Here is a 22,106-nt window from a genome sequence, read left to right as displayed (position 1 = left end):
GGCGTGGGGCGGCGGAGAGGAGAGGAGAGGTGTTGGTTTGATGTGTTTAGAGGGGGGGTGCTTGGGTATTTATATTGGGGAGGGGAGGGTTTTGCTGGGGGTAGGGGACAAGAAATAGATTAGAATTAGGAAACAAGAGGAAAAGATCTAGAAATAGATACGGAAGTAGATGAATCCTACTAGGAATCCACAAAGGATGGCGGCTCCCTGGCGCCTTGCGCCTGGTGCGGCTCCTCCCTGGGCGTGGCGCGCGATGGCCTCTGGCCTGGCTGGCTCGGTGGCTTGGCGGCTTGGGCCTTTGGCCCAATGCGCTGCGGATTTTTTTTTTTTACGGTCTCGCGCGCAGAAAAATAAATAAAAGAAAATCTAAACGAACTCCAAAATTAATAAAGTAAATTTTCCCCGACTCCTAAAAATGAGCCGAACAAAATGAACTTTTCTCCGGACCTAAAAAGCAAATTTTGAAAACGCACAATTTTCCCTATCCAAATAAAATGCAAATAAAACTCCGGCAAACAAAAGTTGATCTATTTATTAAATCCTCATTTTCCTAAATTTGGGAAAGTCATATTATTCCCTCTCTTATATTTTTGATAACGGAAAATAATTGAAGATGAAATAAATAAATCAAATGATCCTCTTTTCAATTCGAGAAAACTCTCAAATATGAAAATAACGAAATCTCCAACTCTCTCCAAGGGTCCTTGAGTTGCGTGAAATTTCTAGGATCGACCAAAATGCAAGAAAATAAATTATGCATGATGATCTATTCCAAATTGAAAATAAATTCAAAGGGGCTTTGAATTTAATTCTTTGAAACTCCCAACTCATATTTCATATAATTTGAAGAAGTCATTTTATCTTCTCTCGTGAAAATCATTGAGTCACATAAAGTTTCAGAATTGGGATATTTCCAAATGAAATTCAAATATTCTCAACACCCCTTGTCATTTTAAATAAATGGAAGAAGTCATGTCATCTTCTCTCTGGGGTTTTGTGATGAAAAGAATTTGAATTCACGAAGATCAGAAAACCAATATGAAAGTTTGGGAAAGTCCTTTTATTCCCTCTCATTTAACTTTCAAAAAGTTTCGAATTCACTCACTTTCAGTCAATCAATCAAGCAATCAATCAAATCTATCTATTTGTTTATAACATTCCAAAATTTAGAATTTTGGGATGTTACAAAGATAAAGGCATAACACTAACACCAGCTCCTAAATCACACCAAGCATTTTTCACATAATTCTTTTTGATGGAGCAAGGTATAGTTGGTATTCCCGAATCTCCAAGTTTTTTAGGTATTCCATCTTTAAAAGTATAATTAGCAAGCATAGTGGAGATTTCAGCTTCGGGTATTTTTCTCTTATTTGTGATGATGTCTTTCATATACTTTGCATAAGGTGGCATTTTCAAGATATCAGTCAATTGAGTACGCAAAAAGACTGCCTCGGCATTTCATCAAAACGTTCAAATTCTTCTTCATCATTCTTTTTAGTTGACTTAGGAGGAAAAGGCATGGGTTTTTGAACCCAAGGTTCTCTTTCTTTATCGTGTTTTCTAGCAACAAAGTCTCTTTTGTCATATCTTTTATTTTTAGGTTGTGGGTTATCAAGATCAACAGGTGGTTCTGTCTCAACACCATTATCTGATTCTTTTTCATTGTTTGGTTGAGAGTCTTAATGAACCTCATCATTATATGTTTTATTATCATTAGGTGAGTGTTCATGACCAGATTGAGTTTCAGTATCTGAGATAGAAACTTTATTTTCATTATCAGGAGGTTTCTCTATTTCAGGTTCACTAGAAGTGTGCAAAGTCCTATCATTTTTCTTTTTCATTTTCTTTCTAGAAGGACTAGGTGCACTAGTGTTGGTTATTTGTGAATCTTGTTCAGTTCTTTTAGGGTGTCCCTCAGGATAAAGTGGTTTCTGAGTCATTTTACCTCCTCTAGTTGCAACTCTAACATCAAAGTCATGCATATTATGATTCATTTCATCAAGCAATTCTCTTTGAGATTTAGCAACTTGTTCTAATTGAGTTTGAACCATATAAGCATGTTTTCCAACACCTCTAACATCATTTGATATTCTAAATAACAAGCCACTGAAGCGAGCAATCATATCGGAGTTATATTTCAATTGTTTCATAATGTTTGCATTGAAGTGATCTTGTTTTCTAATATAATTTTCAAACTCATAAAGGCATTGACTAGGATGCATATTGTGAGGGTTATCATTATCACTGAACTTCATAAGAGAATTTACCTCTGCCACCTTAGGCATTGGTGGTGTATTAAGCCCATGTATTTCTTCAATAGGAGGTAAATTTTTAACATACTCAGCTTTAATACCTTTTTCCTTCATAGATTTCTTTGCCTCTTGCATATCTTCAGGACTGAGATATAATATACCCCTCTTCTTCGGAGTGGGTTTAGGCGGTTGTTCGGGAATAGTCCAATCATCCTAATTTTCAATGTGTTATTCAATAATTCTTCAGCTTGAGCAATAGTTCATTCCCTGAAAACACAACCAGCACAACTATCTAGGAAGTCCCTAGAAGCATCGGTTAGTCCATTATAGAAGATATCAAGTATTTCATTTTTCTTAAGAGGGTGATCAGGCAAAGCATTAAGTAACTGGCAAAGCCTCCCCCAAGCTTGTGGGAGACTCTCTTCTTTAGTTTGCACAAAGTTAAATATTTCCTGTAAGGCAGCTTGTTTCTTATGAGCAGGAAAATATTTTTCAGAGAAGTAATAAACCATATTCTGGGGACTACGCACACAACCAGGAGCAAGAGTATTGTACCAAGCTTTAGCATCACCCTTTAATGAGAAAGGAAATAATTTGAGAAAAAGTAATAATGAGTTTTCTCATCATGAGTAAAAAGGGTGGCTATGTCATTCAACTTAGTAAGATGTGCCAGAACAGTTTCAGTTTCATAACCATGGAAAGGATCAGATTCAACCAAAGTAATTAACTCTGGGTCGACAGAGAATTCATAATCCTTATCAGCAATACAAATAGGTGAAGTAGCAAACTTAGGATTACATTTGATTCTAGCATTCAGAGATTTTTCTTTATACTTGTGTAGTAATTTCTCTAGATCATCTCTATCATTACAAGCAAGAATATCTCTAGTTGCTTCTTCACTCATAACATAACCTTCCGGTACCTTAGGCAATTCATATCTAGGAAGGATAGATCGAGCAAGTGTTTCAAGAGTTTAAGTTTCAAGCTCATCATTAGACTCAACATCATGTTGTATTACTCTAGCAATTTGTCTATCAAGAAATTCACCAAGTGGCACATCATCATTATCAAGCAAGGTACTAGAATCATCATAAGCATCATTCATAGTTGAAGTAGCATCATCAATAACTTGTGACATATCAGAATTGATAGCATGTGGTGGTGTTGCAAGTTTACTTGTAACAGAAGGTGAATCTAAAGCAGAACTGGATGGCAGTTCCTTACCTCCCCTCGTCCTTGAGGGAAATATCTTAGTCTTTGGATCCTTCAGATTCTTTATAGTGATAATATGATAATAATCCCAAGTGACTCAACAAATATAGCTATGCTCCCTGGCAACGGCGCCAGAAAAAGGTCTTGATAACCCACAAGTATAGGAGATTGCAACAGTTTTCGAGGGTAGAGTATTCAACCCAAATTTATAGATTCGACACAAAGGGAGCCAGAGAATATTTGAAGGTATTAGCAACTGAGTTTTCAATTCAACCACACCTAGAGATTAATTATCTGCAGCAATATGATCAGTAGAAAAGTAGTTTGATAGTTTTGATAGTAGTGACAGCAGTAACGGTAACCATAACAGTGATAGCAGTAATTTGTAGCAAGTGTAACAGTGATGATAGCAGTAGTAACGCAGCAAAATCAATAAGGATAAATTCGTAGGTATTGGATCAGTGACTTGTTGGATGATATTCATCATGAGACAGTTATAACCTAGGGCGATACGACACTAGCTCTAGTTCATCGATATAATGTAGGCATGTATTCCGTAAATAGTCATGCGTGCTTTATTAAAAGAACATGCATGACATCTTTTGTCCTACCCTCCCGTGGAAGCGGGGTCCATATTGGAAACTAAGAGATATTAAGGCCTCCTTTTAATAGAGAACCGGAACAAAGCATTAACACATAGTGAATACATGAACTCCTCAAACTACGGTCATCACCAGGAGTGGGCCCGGTTGTTGTCACTCCGGGGTTGCCAGATCATAACCGTAGTAGGTGACTATAACTTGCAAGATCAGATCTAAAGCATGGATATAATGATGAATTCATAAATGGTTCAGATCTGAAATCATGGCACCCGGGCCCAAAGTGACAAGCATTAATCATAGCAAAGTCATAGCAACATCAATCTAAGAACTATTGGAAATATGCCCTAGAGGCAATAATAAATTGGTTATTATTATATTTCCTTGTTCATGATAATCGTTAATTATCCATGCTAGAATTGTATTGATAGGAAACTCAGATACATGTGTGGATACATACACAACACCATGTCCCTAGTAAGCCTCTAGTTAACTAGCTCGTTGATCAATAGATGGTTACGGTTTCCTGACCATGGACATTGGATGTCATTGATAACAAGATCACATCATTAGGAGAATGATGTGATGGAAAAGACCCAATCCTAAGCCTAGCACAAAGATCATGTAGTTCGTATGCTAAAGCTTTTCTAAATGTCAAGTATCATTTCCTTAGACCATGAGATTGTGCAACTCCCGGATATCGTAGGAATGCTTTGGGTGTGCCAAACGTCACAATGTAAATGGGTGGCTATAAAGGTGCACTACGGGTATCTCCGAAAGTGTCTGTTGGGTTGGCATGAATCGAGACTGGGATTTGTCACTCCATGTGACGGAGAGGTATCTCTGGGCCCACTCGGTAGGACATCATCATAATGTGCACAATGTGACCAAGGAGTTGATCACGGGATGATGTGTTACGGAACGAGTAAAGAGACTTGCCGGTAACGAGATTGAACAAGGTATCGGATACCGACGATCGAATCTCGGGCAAGTACAATACCGCTGGACAAAGGGAATTGAATACGGGATTGATTGAATCCTCGACATCGTGGTTCATCCGATGAGATCATCGTGGAACATGTGGGAGCCAACATGGGTATCCAGATCCCGCTGTTGGTTATTGACCGGAGAGTCGTCTCGGTCATGTCTGCATGTCTCCCGAACCCGTAGGGTCTACACACTTAAGGTTCGCTGACGCTAGGGTTGTAGAGATATTAGTATGCGGTAACCCGAAAGTTGTTCGGAGTCCCGGATGAGATCCCGGACTTCACGAGGAGTTCTGGAATGGTCCGGAGGTAAAGATTTATATATGGGAAGTCCTATTTTGGCCACCGGAAAATGTTCGGGATTTTTCGGTATTGTATCGGGAAGGTTCTAGAAGGTTCCAGAGTGGGGCCCACCTGCATGGGGGGACCCACATGAACGTGGGTAGTGGGGGCAAGGCCCCACACCCCTGGTCAAGGCGCACCAAGATCCCCCTTAGAAGGAATAAGATCATATCCCGAAGGGATAAGATCAAGATCCCTAAAAAGTGGGGATAACAATCGGTGGGGAAGGGAAATGATGGGATTTCTTCCCCCCACCTTTGCCAACGCCCCAATGGACTTGGAGGGCAAGAAACCAGCCCCCTCCACCCCTATATATAGTGGGGAGGCGCATGGGAGCCGCACCCTAGCCCCTGGCGCCTCCCTCTCCCCTCGTAACACCTCTCCCTCTCGCTGAGCTTGGCGAAGCCCTGCCGAGATCCCCGCTGCTTCCACCACCACGCCGTCGTGCTGCTGGATCTCCATCAACCTCTCCTTCCCCCTTGCTAGATCAAGAAGGAGGAGATGTCTTCCCCAACCGTACGTGTGTTGAATGCGGAGGTGCCATCCGTTCGGCGCTCGGTCATCGGTGATTTGGATCACGACGGGTACGACTCCATCAACCCCGTTCTCTTGAACGCTTCCGCTCGCGATCTACAAGGGTATGTAGATGCACTCCTCTCTCTCGTTGCTAGATGACTCCATAGATTGATCTTGGTGATGCGTAGAAAATTTTAAAATTCTGCTACGTTCCCCAACAGTGGCATCATGAGCTAGGTCTATGCGTAGTTTCTATGCACAAGTAGAACCCAAAGTAGTTGTGAGCATCGATTTTGTCAATTTACTTGCCGTTACTAGTCTTATCTTGATTCGGCGGCATCGTGGGATGAAGCGGCCCGGACCGACCTTACACGTACACTTACGTGAGACAGGTTCCACCGAGTGACATGCACTGGTTGCATAAGGTGGCTAGCGGGTGTCTGTCTCTCCCACTTTAGTCGGATCGGATTCGATGAAAAGGGTCATTATGAAGGGTAAATAGAAATTGGCATATCACGTTGTGGTTTTTGCGTAGGTAAGAAACGTTCTTGCTAAGAAACCTATAGCAGCCACGTAAAAATTTGCAACAACAATTAAAGGACGTCTAACTTGTTTTTGCAGCATATGCCGTGTGATGTGATATGGCCAAAAGGATGTGATGAATGATATATGTGATATATGAGATTGATCATGTTCTTGTAATAGGAATCACGACTTGCATGTCGATGAGTATGACAACCGGCAAGAGCCATAGGAGTTGTCTTAATTTATTTATGACCTGCGTGTCAACATAAACGTCATGTATTTACTTTACTTTATTGCTAAACCGTTAGCCATAGTAGTAGAAGTAATAGATGACGAGACAACTTCATGAAGACACGATGATGGAGATCATGATGATGGAGATCATGGCGTCATGCCGGTGACGATGATGATCATGGCGCCCCGAAGATGGAGATCAAAAGGAGCAAAATGATATTGGCCATATCATGTCACTATTTGATTGCATGTGATGTTTATCATGTTTTACATCTTATTTGCTTAGAACGACGGTAGCTAAAATAAGATGATCCCTCGCAATAATTTCAAGAAAAGTGTTCCCCCTAACTGTGCATCGTTGCGAAGGTTCATTGTTTCGAAGCACCACGTGATGATCGGGTGTGATAGATTCTGACGTTCGAATACAACGGGTGTAAGCCAGATTTACACACGCAATACACTTAGGTTGACTTGACGAGCCTAGCATGTACACACATGGCCTCGGAACGCGGAAGACCGAAAGGTCGAACATGAGTCATATAGAAGATATGATCAACATGAAGATGTTCACCGATGATGACTAGTCCGTCTCACGTGATGATCGGACACGGCCTAGTTGACTCGGATCATGTATCACTTAGATGACTAGAGGGATGTCTATCTAAGTGGGAGTTCATTAAATAATCAGATGAACTTAATTATCATGAACATAGTCAAAAGGACTTTGCAAATTATGTCATAGCTTACGCTTTAGTTCTACTGTTTTAGATATGTACCTAGAGAAAATTTAGTTGAAAGTTGATAGTAGCAATTATGCAGACTGGGTCCGTAAACAGAGGATTGTCCTCATTGCTGCGCAGAAGGATTATTTCCTTAATGCACCGCTCAGTGAGCTGACCCTCGAACGTCGGTTGTGGATGTTGTGAACATCTGACATACACGTTTTGATGACTACATGATAGTTCAGTGCGTAATGCTAAATGGTTTAGAATTGAGGCACCAAAGACGTTTTTGAAACATCTTAGAACATATGAGATGTTCCAAGGACCAAAATTGGGATTTCAGGCTAGTGCCCACGTCAAGAGGTATGAGACCTTTGACAAGTTTCTTAAGCCTGCACACTAAGGAGAAAAGCTCAATCGTTGAGCATGTGCTCAGATTGTATGAGTACTACAATCGCTTGAATCGAGTGGGAGTTGATCTTCCAGATGAGATAGTGATGGTTCTCCAAAGTCACTGCCACCAAGCTACTAGAGCTTCGTGATGAACTATAACATATCAGGGATAGATATGATGATCCTTGAACTATTCGCGACACCACGAAAGTAGAAATCAAATAGGAGCATCAATTGTTGATGGTTAGTAAAAACCACTAGTTTCAAGAAGGGCAAGGGCAAGAAAGGGATACTTCATGAAATGACAAATCAGTTGCTGCTCTAGTGAAGAAACCCAAAGTTGAACCCAAGCCCGAGACTAAGTGCTTCTGTAACAAGGGGAACAGTCACTGAAGTAGAACCACCCTAGATACTTGGTAGATGAGAAGGCTGGCAAGGTTGAAAGAAGTATGTATTGGACATACATTATATTAAATGTGTACTTTACTAGTACTCCTAGTAGCAGCAGGGTATTAGATACCGGTTCGGTTGCTAAGTGTTGGTAACTCAAAATGAAAGGCTACGGAATAAACGGAGACTAGTCAAAGGTGAGACGATGATATGTGTTGGAAGTGTTTCCAAGGTTGATGTGATCAAGCATCGCACGCTCCATTTACCATCGGGATTGGTGTTAAACCTAAATAATTGTTATTTGGTGTTTGCGTTGAGCATAGACATGATTGGATTATGTTTATCGCAATACGGTTATTCATTTAAGGAGAATAATGGTTACTTTATTTATTTGAATAATACCTTCAATGGTCTTGCACCTAAAATGAATGCTTTATCGAATCCCGATCGTAGTGATACACATGTTCATGCCAAAAGATACAAGATAGTAATGATAGTACCACATACTTGTGGCACTGCAATTTTAGTCACAATGGTATAAAACGCATGAAGAAGCTCCATGTTGATGGATCTTTGGACTCGCTTGATTTTGAATCACTTGAGACATGCAAATCATACCACATGAGCAAGATGACTGAAAGGCCTCGTTTTCAGTAAGATGGAACAAGAAAGCAACTTGCTGGAAGTAATACATCTTGATGTGTGCAGTCCAATGAGTGTTGAGGCATGTAGTGGATATCGTTATATTCTTACTTCACAGATGATTTGAGTAGATGCTAAGTATATTTACTTGATGAATCATGAGTCTGAATTATTGAAAGGTTCAAGTAATTTCAGGGTGAAGTTGAAGATCGTCGTGACAAGAGGATAAAATATCTATGATATGATCATAGAGATGAATATCTGAATTACCAGTTTGGCACATAATTAAGACATTGTGGAAATTGTTTCACAACTAATACAGCCTGGAACACCATAGTGTGATGGTGTGTCCGAACATCATAACTGCACCCTATTGGATATGATGCATACCATGATGTCTCTTATCGAATTACCATGATAGTTTATGGGTTAGGCATTAGAGACAACCACATTCACTTTAAATAGGGCACCACATAATTCCGATGAGATGACACCGTATGAACTATGGTTTAGAGAAACCTAAGTTGTCATTTCTTAAAAGTTTGGGGCTGCAACGCTTATGTGAAAAGTTTCAGGCTGATAAGCTCGAACCCAAAGCGGATAAATGCATCTTCATGGAGTACCCAAAACAGTTGGGTATACCTCCTGTCTCAGATCCGAAAGAAATAGGTATTGTTTCTAGAATCGGGTCCTTTCTCGAGGAAAAGTTTCTCTCGAAAGAATTGAGTGGGAGGATGGTGGAGACTTGATGAGGTTATTGAACCGTCACTTCAACCAGTGTATAGTAGGGCACAGGGAGTTGTTCCTGTGGCACCTACACCAATTGAAGTTGAAGCTTATGATAGTGATCATGAAACTTCGGATCAAGTCACTACGAAACCTCGTAGGACGACAAGGATGCGTACTACTTCAGAGTGGTATGCAATCCTGTCTTGGAAGTCATGTTGCTAGACAACAATGAACCTATGAGCTATGGAGAAGCAATGGTGGGCCTGGATTCCGAAAATTGGCTCGAGGCCATAAAATCCGAGAGAGGATCCATGTATGAAAACAAAGTGTAGACTTTGGAAGAACTGCTTGATGGTCATAAGGCTGTTGGGTACATATGGATTTTAAAAGAAAGACGGACAATGGTGGTAAGTATCACCATTAAGAAAGCTCGACTTGTCGTTAAGATGTTTTCTGACAAGTTCAAGGAGTTGACTACGATGAGACTTTCTCACTCGTAGTGATGCTAAGAGTCTGTTGGAATTATGTTAGCAGTTACTGCATTGTTTATGAAATCTTGCAGATACGATGTCAAAATATTGTTTCCTTGACGATTTTATTGAGGAAAGGTTGTATGTGATACAACCAGAAGGTTTTGTCTGTCCTGAAAAATGCTAACAAGTATGCAAAGCTCCAGCAATCCTTCTAAGGACTGGAGTAAGCATCTCGGAGTTGGAATGTACGCTTTGATGAGATGATCAAAGCTTTTGGGTTTATACAAAGTTTATGAGAAACTTGTATTTCCAAAGAAGTGAGTGGGAGCACTATAGAATTTCTGATGAGTATATGTTGTTGACATATTGTTGATCAGAAATGATGTAGAATTTCTGGAAAGCATATAGGGTTATTTGAAAAGTGTTTTTCAATGGAAAACCTGGATTAAAATACTTGAACATTGAGCATCAAGATCTATAAGGATAGATCAAAACGCTTAATGGTACTTTCAAATGAGCGCATACCTTGACATGATCTTGAAGGTGTTCAAGATGGATCAGTCAAAGAAGGAGTTCTTGCCTGAGTTGTAAGGTATGAAGTTATGAAGTTAAAGCTCGACCACGGCAGGAGAAAGAGGAAGGACGAAGGTCGTTCCCTATGCTTTTTGTCATAGGCTCTATACGGTATGCCATGCTGATTACCGCACCTGATGTGTGCCTTGCCACATGTCTGGCAAGAGGGTACAAAGGTGATCTAGGAGTAGATCACCAGATAGCGGTCAAAATTATCCTTAGAGGAATAAGGATATGTTTCTTGGTTATGGAGGTGATAAAGAGTTTGACGTAAAGAGTTACATCGATGCAAGCTTAACACCTATCCGGATAGCTCTGAGTAGAGATACCGGATACGTATAATGGAGCAACAATTTAGAATAGCTCCAAGTAGAACAGTTATTTGAAATAGCTCCAAATATAGCATAGAGATTTGCGAAGTACATACGGATCTGAATGTTGCAGACCCGTTGACTAAAACCTCTCTCACAAGCATAACATGATCAAACCCAGAACTCATTGAGTGTTAATCACATAGTGATGTGAACTAGATTATTGACTCTAGTAAACTCGTTGGATGTTGGTCACATGGCGATGTGACATGTGAGTGTTAATCACATGGCGATGTGAACTAGATTATTGACTCTAGTGCAAGTGGGAGACTGTTGGAAATATGCCCTAGAGGCAATAATAAATTGGTTATTATTATATTTCCTTGTTCATGATAATCGTTTATTATCCATGCTAGAATTGTATTGATAGGAAACTCAGATACATGTGTGGATACATATACAACACCATGTCCCTAGTAAGCCTCTAGTTAACTAGCTCGTTGATCAATAGATGGTTACGGTTTCCTGACCATGGACATTGGATGTCGTTGATAACGGGATCACATCATTAGGAGAATGATGTGATGGACAAGACCCAATCCTAAGCCTAGCACAAAGATCGTGTAGTTCGTATGCTAAAGCTTTTCTAAATGTCAAGTATCATTTCCTTAGACCATGAGATTGTGCAACTCCTGGATACCGTAGGAATGCTTTGGGTGTGCCAAACGTCACAACGTAACTGGGTGGCTATAAAGGTGCACTACGGGTATCTCCGAAAGTGTCTGTTGGGTTGGCACGAATCGAGACTGGGATCTGTCACTCCGTGTGACGGAGAGGTATCTCTGGGCCCACTCGATAGGACATCATCATAAAGTGCACAATGTGACCAAGGAGTTGATCACGGGATGATGTGTTACGGAACGAGTAAAGAGACTTGTCGGTAACGAGATTGAACAAGGTATCGGATACCGACGATCGAATCTCGGGCAAGTACAATACCGCTGGACAAAGGGAATTGAATACGGGATTGATTGAATCCTCGACATTGTGGTTCATCCGGTGAGATCATCGTGGAACATGTGGGAGCCAACATGAGTATCTAGATCACGCTGTTGGTTATTGACCGGAGAGTCGTCTCGGTCATGTCTGCATGTCTCCCGAACCCGTAGGGTCTACACACTTAAGGTTCGGTGACGCTAGGGTTGTAGAGATATTAGTATGCGGTAACCTGAAAGTTGTTCGGAGTCCCGGATGAGATCCCGGACTTCCTATTTTGGCCACCGGAGGTAAATATTTATATATGGGAAGTCCTATTTTGGCCACCGGAAAATGTTCGGGATTTTTCGGTATTGTACCGGGAAGGTTCTAGAAGGTTCCGGAGTGGGGCCCACCTGCATGGGGGGCCCACATGAACGTGGGTAGTGGGGGCAAGGCCCCACACCCCTGGTCAAGGCGCACCAAGATCCCCCCTTAGAAGGAATAAGATCATATCCCGAAGGGATAAGATCAAGATCCCTAAAAAGGGGGGATAACAATCGGTGGGGAAGGGAAATGATGGGATTCCCCCCCCCCACCTTTGCCAACGCCCCAATGGACTTGGAGGGCAAGAAACCAGCCCCCTCCACCCCTATATATAGTGGGTAGGCGCATGGGAGCCGCACCCTAGCCCCTGGCGCCTCCCTCTCCCCTCGTAACACCTCTCCCTCTCGCTGAGCTTGGCGAAGCCCTGCCGAGACCCCCGCTGCTTCCACCACCACGCCGTCGTGCTGCTAGATCTCCATCAACCTCTCCCTCCCCCTTGCTGGATCAAGAAGGAGGAGACGTCTTCCCCAACCGTACGTGTGTTGAATGCGGAGGTGCCGTCCGTTCGGCGCTCGGTCATTGGTGATTTGGATCACGACGAGTACGACTCCATCAACCCCGTTCTCTTGAAAGCTTCCGCTCGCGATCTACAAGGGTATGTATATGACTCCATAGATTGATCTTGGTGATGCGTAGAAAATTTTAAAATTCTGCTATGTTCCCCAACAAGAACATAGTGGATACTAGGGATCAGGCCCTAACAAAACTAACTCGATTACATGATGAATCTCATCCAACTCCACACCGACCAGCGAGCCTACAAAGGAATTACTCACTCCCAGTGGGGAGCATCATGGAATTGGCGATGGAGAAGGGTTGGTGATGACGAAGAACGAAGATCCCCCTCTTCGGAGCCCCAAACGAACTCCAGATCTGCCATCCCGAGGAAGAACAAGGCCTGGCGGCGGCTCCGTCTCGTGGATCGCGATAATTCTTTTTGTCCTGATTTTTTTTGGAAATATGTGATTTTATATTATCAGGGGGGTCGTCAGCGGTGCCACCAGGTGGGTACAACCCACCTGGGCATGCCAGGAGAGGGGGCGCGCCCTGGTGGGTTGTGCCCACCTAGGGGCCCCTCTCCGGTGGGTCTTGGCTCCAGAAATTATTATTATTGGTATAAAAAATCCTCAAAAAGTTTCATTCCATTCAAAGAACTTTTATTTCTTCACAAAAACAACACCATGGTAGTTCTGCTGAAAACAGTATCAGTCCGTGGTTAGTTTCATTCAAATCATGCAAATTAGATTCCAAAACAAGAGGAAAAGGGTGAGAAAAAGTAGATATGTTGGAGACGTATCAATGACGTCCCTCGAGCTCTTGATCTAGTTGAGGATGAGGGAGAGTTCCGTCAGCACGTTGGCGTGGCGATGGTGATGATGAATTTACCGGCGCAGGGCTTCTCCTAAGCACTACGACGATATGACTGAGGTGTGTAACTATGGAGGGGGGCACCACACAAGGCTAAGAGAAGACTTGGTGTGCCTTTGGGGTGCCCCCATCCCACGTATATAAAGGAGGGGGAAGAGGAGGCCGGCCCAAGGGGGGCGCGCCAAGGGGAAGTCCTACTTGGACTCCCGGTCCAAGTAGGACTGACCCCCCTTTCCTATTCCAACTAGGAGAAGGAGGGAAAGAGGAAGAGGGGAGAAGGAAAGAGGGGGGCGCCGCCCCCTCCTAGTCCAATTCGGACCAGCCCTTTGGGGGCGTGTGGCCACCCCTTGAGGCCCTTCTCTCCTTTCCACTAAAGCCCATTAAGGCCCATTACTTCCCCGAGGGGTTCCGGTAACCTCCCGGTACTCCGGAAAATACCCGAAACACTTCGGAACAATTCCGGTGTACGAATATAACCTTCCAATATATCAATCTTTACCTCTCTACCATTTCAAGACTCCTCGTCATGTCCGTGACCTCATCTTGGGACTCTGAACAAACTTCGGTCATCAAATCACATAACTCATAATACAAATCGTCATCGAACGTTAAGCGTGCGGACCCTACGGGTTCGAGAACTATGTAGACATGACTGAGACACATCTCCGGTCAATAACCAATAGCGGAACATGGATGCTCATATTAGTTCCTACATATTCTACGAAGATCTTTATCGGTCAAACCGCATAACAACATATGTTGTTCCCTTTGTCATCGATATGTTACTTGCCCGAGATTCGATTGTCGGTATCATCATACTTAGTTCAATCTCGTTACCGGCAAGTCTCTTTACTCATTCTGTAATGCATTATCCCATAACTAACTCATTAGTCACATTGCTTGCAAGGCTCATAGTGATGTGCATTACCGAGAGGGCCCAGAGATACCTCTCTGATACACAGAGTGACAAATCATAATCTCGATCTATGCCAACTCAACAAACACCATCGGAGACAACTATAGAGCATCTTTATAATCACCTAGTTACATTGTGACGTTTGATAGCACACAACGTGTTCCTCCGGTATTCGTGAGTTGCATAATCTCATAGTCATAGGAACATGTATAAGTCATGATGAAAGCAATAGCAATAAAAGTAAAAGATCATTTATGCTAAGCTAGTGGATGGGTCTTGTCCATCACATCATTCTCTAATGATGTGATCCCGTTCATCAAATCACAACACATGTCTATGGTTAGGAAACTTAACCATCTTTGATTAACGAGCTAGTCAAGTAGAGGCATACTAGGGACTCTCTGTTTGTCTATGTATTCACACATGTACTAAGTTTCTGGTTAATACAATTCTAGCATGAATAATAAACATTTATCATGATATAAGGAAATATAAATAACAACTTTATTATTGTCTCTAGGGCATATTTCGTTCTAGTCCTAGTAGGATTCACCCCCCCCCCTTTCCTTTCTTCACCGGAGGGAAAAGGAAGGAGAGGGAGAGGGAGAGGAAAAGGGGGGTGCCGCGCCCTCCCCTAGTACAATTCGGACTGCCATCGGGGGGGCACCCCTTGCGGACCTCCTCTCTATGCACTAAGGCCCATGTAGGCTCATTAATTCCCCGGGGGGTTTCGGTAACCCCTCAGTACTCCGGTAAAATATCCGAATCACTCGGTACCATTTCGATGTCCGAATATTTCCTTCCAATATATGAATCTTTACCTCTCAACCATTTCGAGACTCCTCGTCATGTATGTGATATCATCCAGGACTCCGAACAAACTTCGGTCACTGTTGGGGATATTACTACTGGAGGTAAAACGGCCTTGGGTAGCCGGGTTGACTCTTTGAAGATTAGAAGCCCATGAAGATGTAAAGATGCTAGCACTTTACGAAGGGCCCAGAGGCGAGTACAATATGTAAATGTAAACCGGCCCAGTCATGTAACTTGTATAGTAAGATAGAAAGAGAGAGACCGAACCGGATACGTTTATAAACCGGCTTCGGGACTCTGTAGCCCGGCAGGCGTCAACCTATGTATATAAAGGGACGACCCGGCCGCGGTTTAGGAACAGAGAACAACAAGTCGAAAGCCAGACAAAGCGGATTCGCTCCCTGGCCTTCGAAACCCTAGCAATACCAATCACAACTAGACGTAGGCTTTTACCTTCATCGAAGGGGTTGAACTAGTATAAAATCCCGTGTCCCCTTGTCTGGTTTAACCCCTTTAAGCTAACCCATCGCGATGGTTCCACAACTAAGTCCTTTCACGAGGACATCTGCCGTGACAAACCCACGATAGTCACCAAAACACATAACTCATAATACAAATCGCCATCGAACGTTAAGCGTGCGGACCCTACGAGTTCAAGAACTATGTAGACATGACCGAGACACATCTCCGGTCAATAACCAATAGCGAAACCTGGATGCCCATATTGGTTCCAACATATTCTATGAAGATCTTTATCGGTCAAATCGCAATAACAACATATGTTATTCCCTTTGTCATCAGCATGTTACTTGCTCGAGATTTGATCGTCGGTATCATCATACCTACTTCAATCTCATTACCGGAAAGTGTCTTTACTCGTTCCATAATACATCATCACGCGACTAACTCATTAGTCACGTTGCTTGCAAGGCTTATAGTGATGTGCATCACCGAGAGGGCCCAGAGATACCTTCTCCGATGCTCGGAGTGACAAATCCTAATCTTGATCTATGCCAACCCAACAAACACCTTTGGAGACACCTGTAGAGCATCTTTATAATCATCCAGTTACGTTGCGACGTTTGATAGCACACAACGTGTTCCTCTTGTATTCGGAGTTGCATAATCTCATAGTCAGAGGAATATGTATAAGTCATGAAGAAAGCAATAGCAATAAAACTTAATGATCATTATGCTAAGCTAACGGATGGGTCTTGTCCATCACATCATTTTCTAATGATGTGATCTCGTTCATCAAATGACAACACATGTCTATGGTCAGGAAACTTAACCATCTTTGATTAACGAGCTAGTCAAGTAGAGGCATACTAGGGACACTCTGTTTTGTCTATGTATTCACACATACTAAGTTTCCGGTTAATATAATTCTAGCATGAATAATAAACATTTATCATGATATAAGGAAATATAAATAACAACTTTATTATTACCTCTAGGGCATATTTCCTTTAGACTTCTCGTCAATGGATGATGTCCATGAGCTAGCTAGGGCCTATTATAGATGATCCAAAAAATTAACTTGATAAAGGCTCACCGGGCATGACATACGCATGTGAAGGAGTTGAGGAAGTAGGAGAATTTTTTTTCTCCTCAGGCCATGGTTTGGGTACTTCTTCTTAATGGATTCTTCTCATCTTTCTTCTTGTAGTGGCACGATGGTGTGGTCTGAAGCATGATGAAACATCGGACTCAGTGATGCCAGCCATGTTTCTCTATACACAGAGATGTAGTTGATGATGTTTCTCCTCTGTGTGTGCTCTTCCGCTCGTGGTGCTGCTCTGCTTGTGGCTAGAGACGACGCGCCAGCGGGGGGGGGGGCGTCGTGGTCGGAGTCAACATGAAAGACGAAAAAGTGGAGATATTAGGCGAGAGATGTGCCACGGGTGGCGGGGTGTGTCAGGGGATGGTCGGTGGCGAGCTAGGTCGTGGCGGTCGCAGTGGCCATGAGTGACAATGTTCATTCCTCATTTTTAATGAGACATGACTTCCCTAGAGAAAAATGAGTTGCAAGGTTTTCAAGGATCAAAAGTTATATTTTTGGGGAACTAAATGTTTGGGGGTTCGGCTAGATGGGTCTTAATTCGCCGGACCTGAAAAGGTTCCCTAAATGTAGCTTTTACGGGATTGGCTAGAAATGTTCTTCATTGTCCACCCATGCCAAGTGGTGGCTAATTAGTACTCATCTATGTATACAAAGGATGATGCTTTATCTGTAAATGATTGGACCTCAGTTGAGGATCAAACTCAATTTTTCAACACTCCACTATCCACTCAAGCATTCTCCCAGTTCAATGAACTGCAGCTATTGATGCAGATGCATGGTAATGACCAACAAAAAGAGTCTTGGGTTTGTAAGGGCTAGAAAAGTAAATATTCCTCCATATTGATGTATCATCACTTAAGTCCACCCCAGCAAGAACAACAGATTTTTAAATGGTTGTGGAAGAGTTCATGCAAGTTGAGACACAAATTTTCCTTCTGGCTACTTATGCATGATAGGGTGAACACGAAAAATTTGCTCAAAAGGAAATCTTTCTCACTAGAAAGTTACACATGTGTTTTCTGCCATGAAGATACTGAAGAAACAGCAAGGCATCTTTTTTGGGACTGTGGATTGTCTCCCCAAGAAAAAACTTGGTATATCCTTTTTGGATGATATTCTCCTGACAAGAGCTGAATTACCAAATCATATTGCAATAGAAATCATCATTCAAGGATGTTGGTCCATCTAGGGGCAAAGAAATGGGAAAATTTTCAGAAAGGAAGTACCAAGTGTCAATGGCTGGAAATTCAAGTCAAAAGAGGATCTTAAACTACCAGAGCACAGGATCAAGGCAAAGTACTTGGGTAATTTGCAAGGGTGGATCAGTGATCATCTAGGATGAACACTGCATAAGTTTGCATATCACTTGACCATGTTAGAAAAGGCTGGAATTGGATAGCGTATCCCTTCTTTTGTTTTTTTGTATATCCTTTTTTCTGTATAGCTTATCCCTCCGTTCCTAAATATAGGGTGTATAGTTTCTGGTACGGAAATTAAAGAATGCATGTGGAGGGAAAATTTCACAAGTTTGGGGCGAGATTACACCTGACTAATTGACATGAGAAAATAGAGGAGTTTGCATGATATAAGGAAATGTAATCAAATCCCTAAAAGAATTATCCAAACGAGTGATGCAACGTAATACACCTTATATTTTGGATTTTTTTCTCAAAAATCTATACACCTTATATTAAGGAACTAAGGGAGTATTAGTTTTATTAATAGAAAATAGCGTTGTTCTACGGTTTGAGCTTCAAAAATCTATGTATACAATTTGGGACATATCGCGTGCAAACACACAGCTACAATTTTTTCTAGCATCGCAAGGATGTGCAGGGTGGACCGTATATGCAAACACACAACTAAGTTAATTTGGAGTTTATTGGCACCCTGTATGTTTAAGCAACGCAAGCAAGCTCGCTGTCACTTGCCATTGTTCATGACGAAAAAGAAGCACACAGGTCCGACAAAGCGTGCCCATCCATTTCCCCAGCTAGTATAGCAAGCAGACGATCGATTAGCAGACGTTAAGATTCCGGGCCAGGAAGCAGCCAACCCAGAGCATGGAAGCGCATGCCAAGCGGATGAGTCGGGACGAAGCTCGCATCTCTATCCTCTCGGCTGCATGCCATCAGCAGCGCCCTGTCCTCTAGCCCCCAATTGGCAATCAAGGGGCCCTCGGCGCGCCGGACAGCGACGGCCAGGCCCGCCCCAGCCGCGCGCCCGCTGCTGCTGCCGCTGCAAGCTAAGCGGAGGGAGGCGGCGCGTGCGTGCGCGCACAGGGGAATGATGGCTGCTCTGCTAAGCTCGATCGATCGATCGGGAACGGAAGGGAAGATACACGGCGGAAGCAACACGCATGAATTATTGGCCGGGGCTGCAGGGCGCTCCATGATTGGAGGGCCACGCGACGTGGCGCCGACTGGATCGATCAGAGGGCTCCGGACGACCGGTTGCCATGTAGGATAAGGGCGAGGCTTTTTGCCAATGGAGTCACGGCTCTCCGTGGCCTCTTCCTTGCGGCAACCGGGGTTGGTTTGGTTTTTCGCCGTAGCCATCTCGGAACCCGGAAGGCTAAGAAATCCCTGCGTCATCTCACGGGGAGGCCGTGGCCGCGGCGTGCTTCGGGTGGCCGATCATGATTTGCTCCCCTGTCAACGATTCCGACCACTGTGCGTCGCTAGCGACCGGTGGATCGTGATTTCCGAGAGCTTCCGTATGGTTCGCCTGGGGAGACTAGTATATTCCCTCCATGCATCCGGATAGACAACATTTCATCGCCAAAATTCGGAAGAATGTGACACAAAATGAGCATCATCAAGTTCATTTGATTGTGTTAGAAGGGAGAGAGAGATTTGATGGAATAGTTTATTGTATTGCTTGAGCTTCATGGGCATATATATATAGGAGTACAAAGTCTTTTTGAAGTACAAGGCATGGTGGAATAAATCCTCCGTTATCCTATGCTTCTATAATAACAATGATACTCAACATCCCCCGCAATCACAAAGGAAGCGACGCAGACGGTGAGACTGGAAAATAATCCGAAGGCAAGCTGATGGACACCCCCACAGGCGTAACGGTCGATGCATCGGGGAGTCGTGGCTGGAGTGAAAACCGACGAGGTTGCTCAAGCATGGCGGTAGCCCTTTGTGCCGTTTGTCAAGGTAGCCGAGAGCGTAGGTGGTGTAGCCGTAGTCGAGGTAGCCATGCGAAGAACGGCCGTAGTCGGTGTTGAGTCAGGGGTTGCCGGTATCGAGGTAGTCGCCGTGGAGCCGCGGAAGAAGAGCAGTGGCGGCAGCGGCTAGAGAAGGAGTGCGGTGGCGGTTCTCGAAGTAGGCGATAATGAACCCGACAACGTGATGAAGACCGGCGCGGACGGCGACGTTTGCGCCAAGGGAGGCCGTGCGGCGCATATTACATGGAAGTCAACGCGCGTGGACGGCGATGGACCGCGGGCCGCAGCTTTACAACCCAAAGGGGCGACGCAACAGCGGCGGGCAGGTCGGGGCGACGGCGGGGAAGACCTCGGGGCGGTTGCAGGGATCGCGTGTCACGCTCGCTACGATCCGACGGGACGACGCAGCGGCAGCGCGAGGGTCGGTGCAGCCTCGGGGACGGCTTGAAGTGGACGGCCTCAGTGCGGCGGTTGACCGCAGGCCGCGACACTACGGCCCGAAGGGGCGACGCAGCGGCAGCGCGCGAAGTGGTGCAACCACGGGAACGGCCTCAGGGCGGCGGTGGGGATCGCGTGCCGCGGCACTACGGCCCGAAGGGGTGACACAGCGACAGCGCAGCCACAGGGAGAACCACGGGGCGGCGGCGCTGCGGCCCAACGAGGTGACGCAGCGTCAGCCTGTTGCTCGATCGGTGGAGGGGCGCGCTGAACTCGGAGACAGGGCGGTGATAGCCGACGTAGATCGACGAGCGGGCGGACGCGTGGAAGACTGCCGTGAGGGGCCGCCTCTCGCGCGAGGCCGACGGTTCGGGACGACGGCCGGGCAGACGCGCGGACGACGGCCATTAGGGGCGCCTCTCGCGCGAGGCCGTCGGGTCGGTGAAGAGGCCGGCCGGTTGCGCCGGTGTCGGAGTAGAGGCGCATGGGGATCGACGGCAATAGCGGGCGATGTGAACCGATAAAGCATAGATCGGAAAACCAAAGAAAATATCGATCAAAACGACCGACGAGAGAGCGAAAAAATCCAAAGCAATAGCTCGGGAAACGGACTCACTAGGGCGGCCGATCAACACGACCGGCAAACGAACTCTAGATATGGGCGGCGCGGTCTCCGACGGTGGTAAGGCCGACCGCCCCGGTGGTGGTGCGCGGGTGCGGAAGCGGCTGCGGCTAGGGTTTAGAACCCGGAAACTGATACCATGTTAGAAGGGCGAGAGAGATTTGATGAAATAGTCCATTGTATTGCTTAAGCCTCGTGGGTATATAAGGGTATAAGGTCGTTTTGAAGTACAAGACATGATGGATAAGAATCAATAGTTTCATCGATACAATAAGACTCTATAAATGGACACGGAAGAACGGCATCCAAGAGCGCTGTCACAGCTGGTGCCACTGCGGCCAAGAGCTAGACAAGCTTTTGGCCAATAGCACTGCAACCAATGACAAACGCAAGGCCAGACTTGATTTTTTTTTTAGTATTGACTATAGATCAAGCTGTACTAGGCCAGCTACAATGCATTTACTGTTTGAATAAGAATCCAAAAGAATATACATATATTAAGAAGAGATTTTAAATCTTGAATATGCGCACCGAGAATAGATATATATGTTAGCTAGATATAATTTTCTATTTAATTAGCAAATAATTAGCCGGAAATTGTTTCAGTACGTTCACAAAGGCAGAGCCCCACCGGCTGGCCTGGCTACCCACAAAGACCCTTACATGCCACCAAAGAGAGGAGCGAGATTGGTTGCAACTTCTCTTGATCATCTATTTTTCTTGGACGAGACTTGTCTGCTCCCCCGTCGTGTGCCCATCCGTGCTTCCATCTATATGGCTTGATTTGATTAGAACAAAATAAGGCCCGGCCTCACCCCCTTAAAATCAGAGGGGGAGATGATTAGATTAGAAAGAAAAAAGAAAAACAGACAGCCATGGGATTAAGTGAGAGCACGGATGGGAGCACGGGAAAGGAGCAGGCAAGCCGGATCCATTTTTCTTGAGC

This window comes from Triticum dicoccoides, chromosome 2A (genome assembly GCF_002162155.2).
Source record: "Triticum dicoccoides isolate Atlit2015 ecotype Zavitan chromosome 2A, WEW_v2.0, whole genome shotgun sequence".
Classification (NCBI taxonomy): Eukaryota; Viridiplantae; Streptophyta; class Magnoliopsida; order Poales; family Poaceae; genus Triticum; species Triticum dicoccoides.
Note: the sequence above shows the minus strand (reverse complement) of the source record.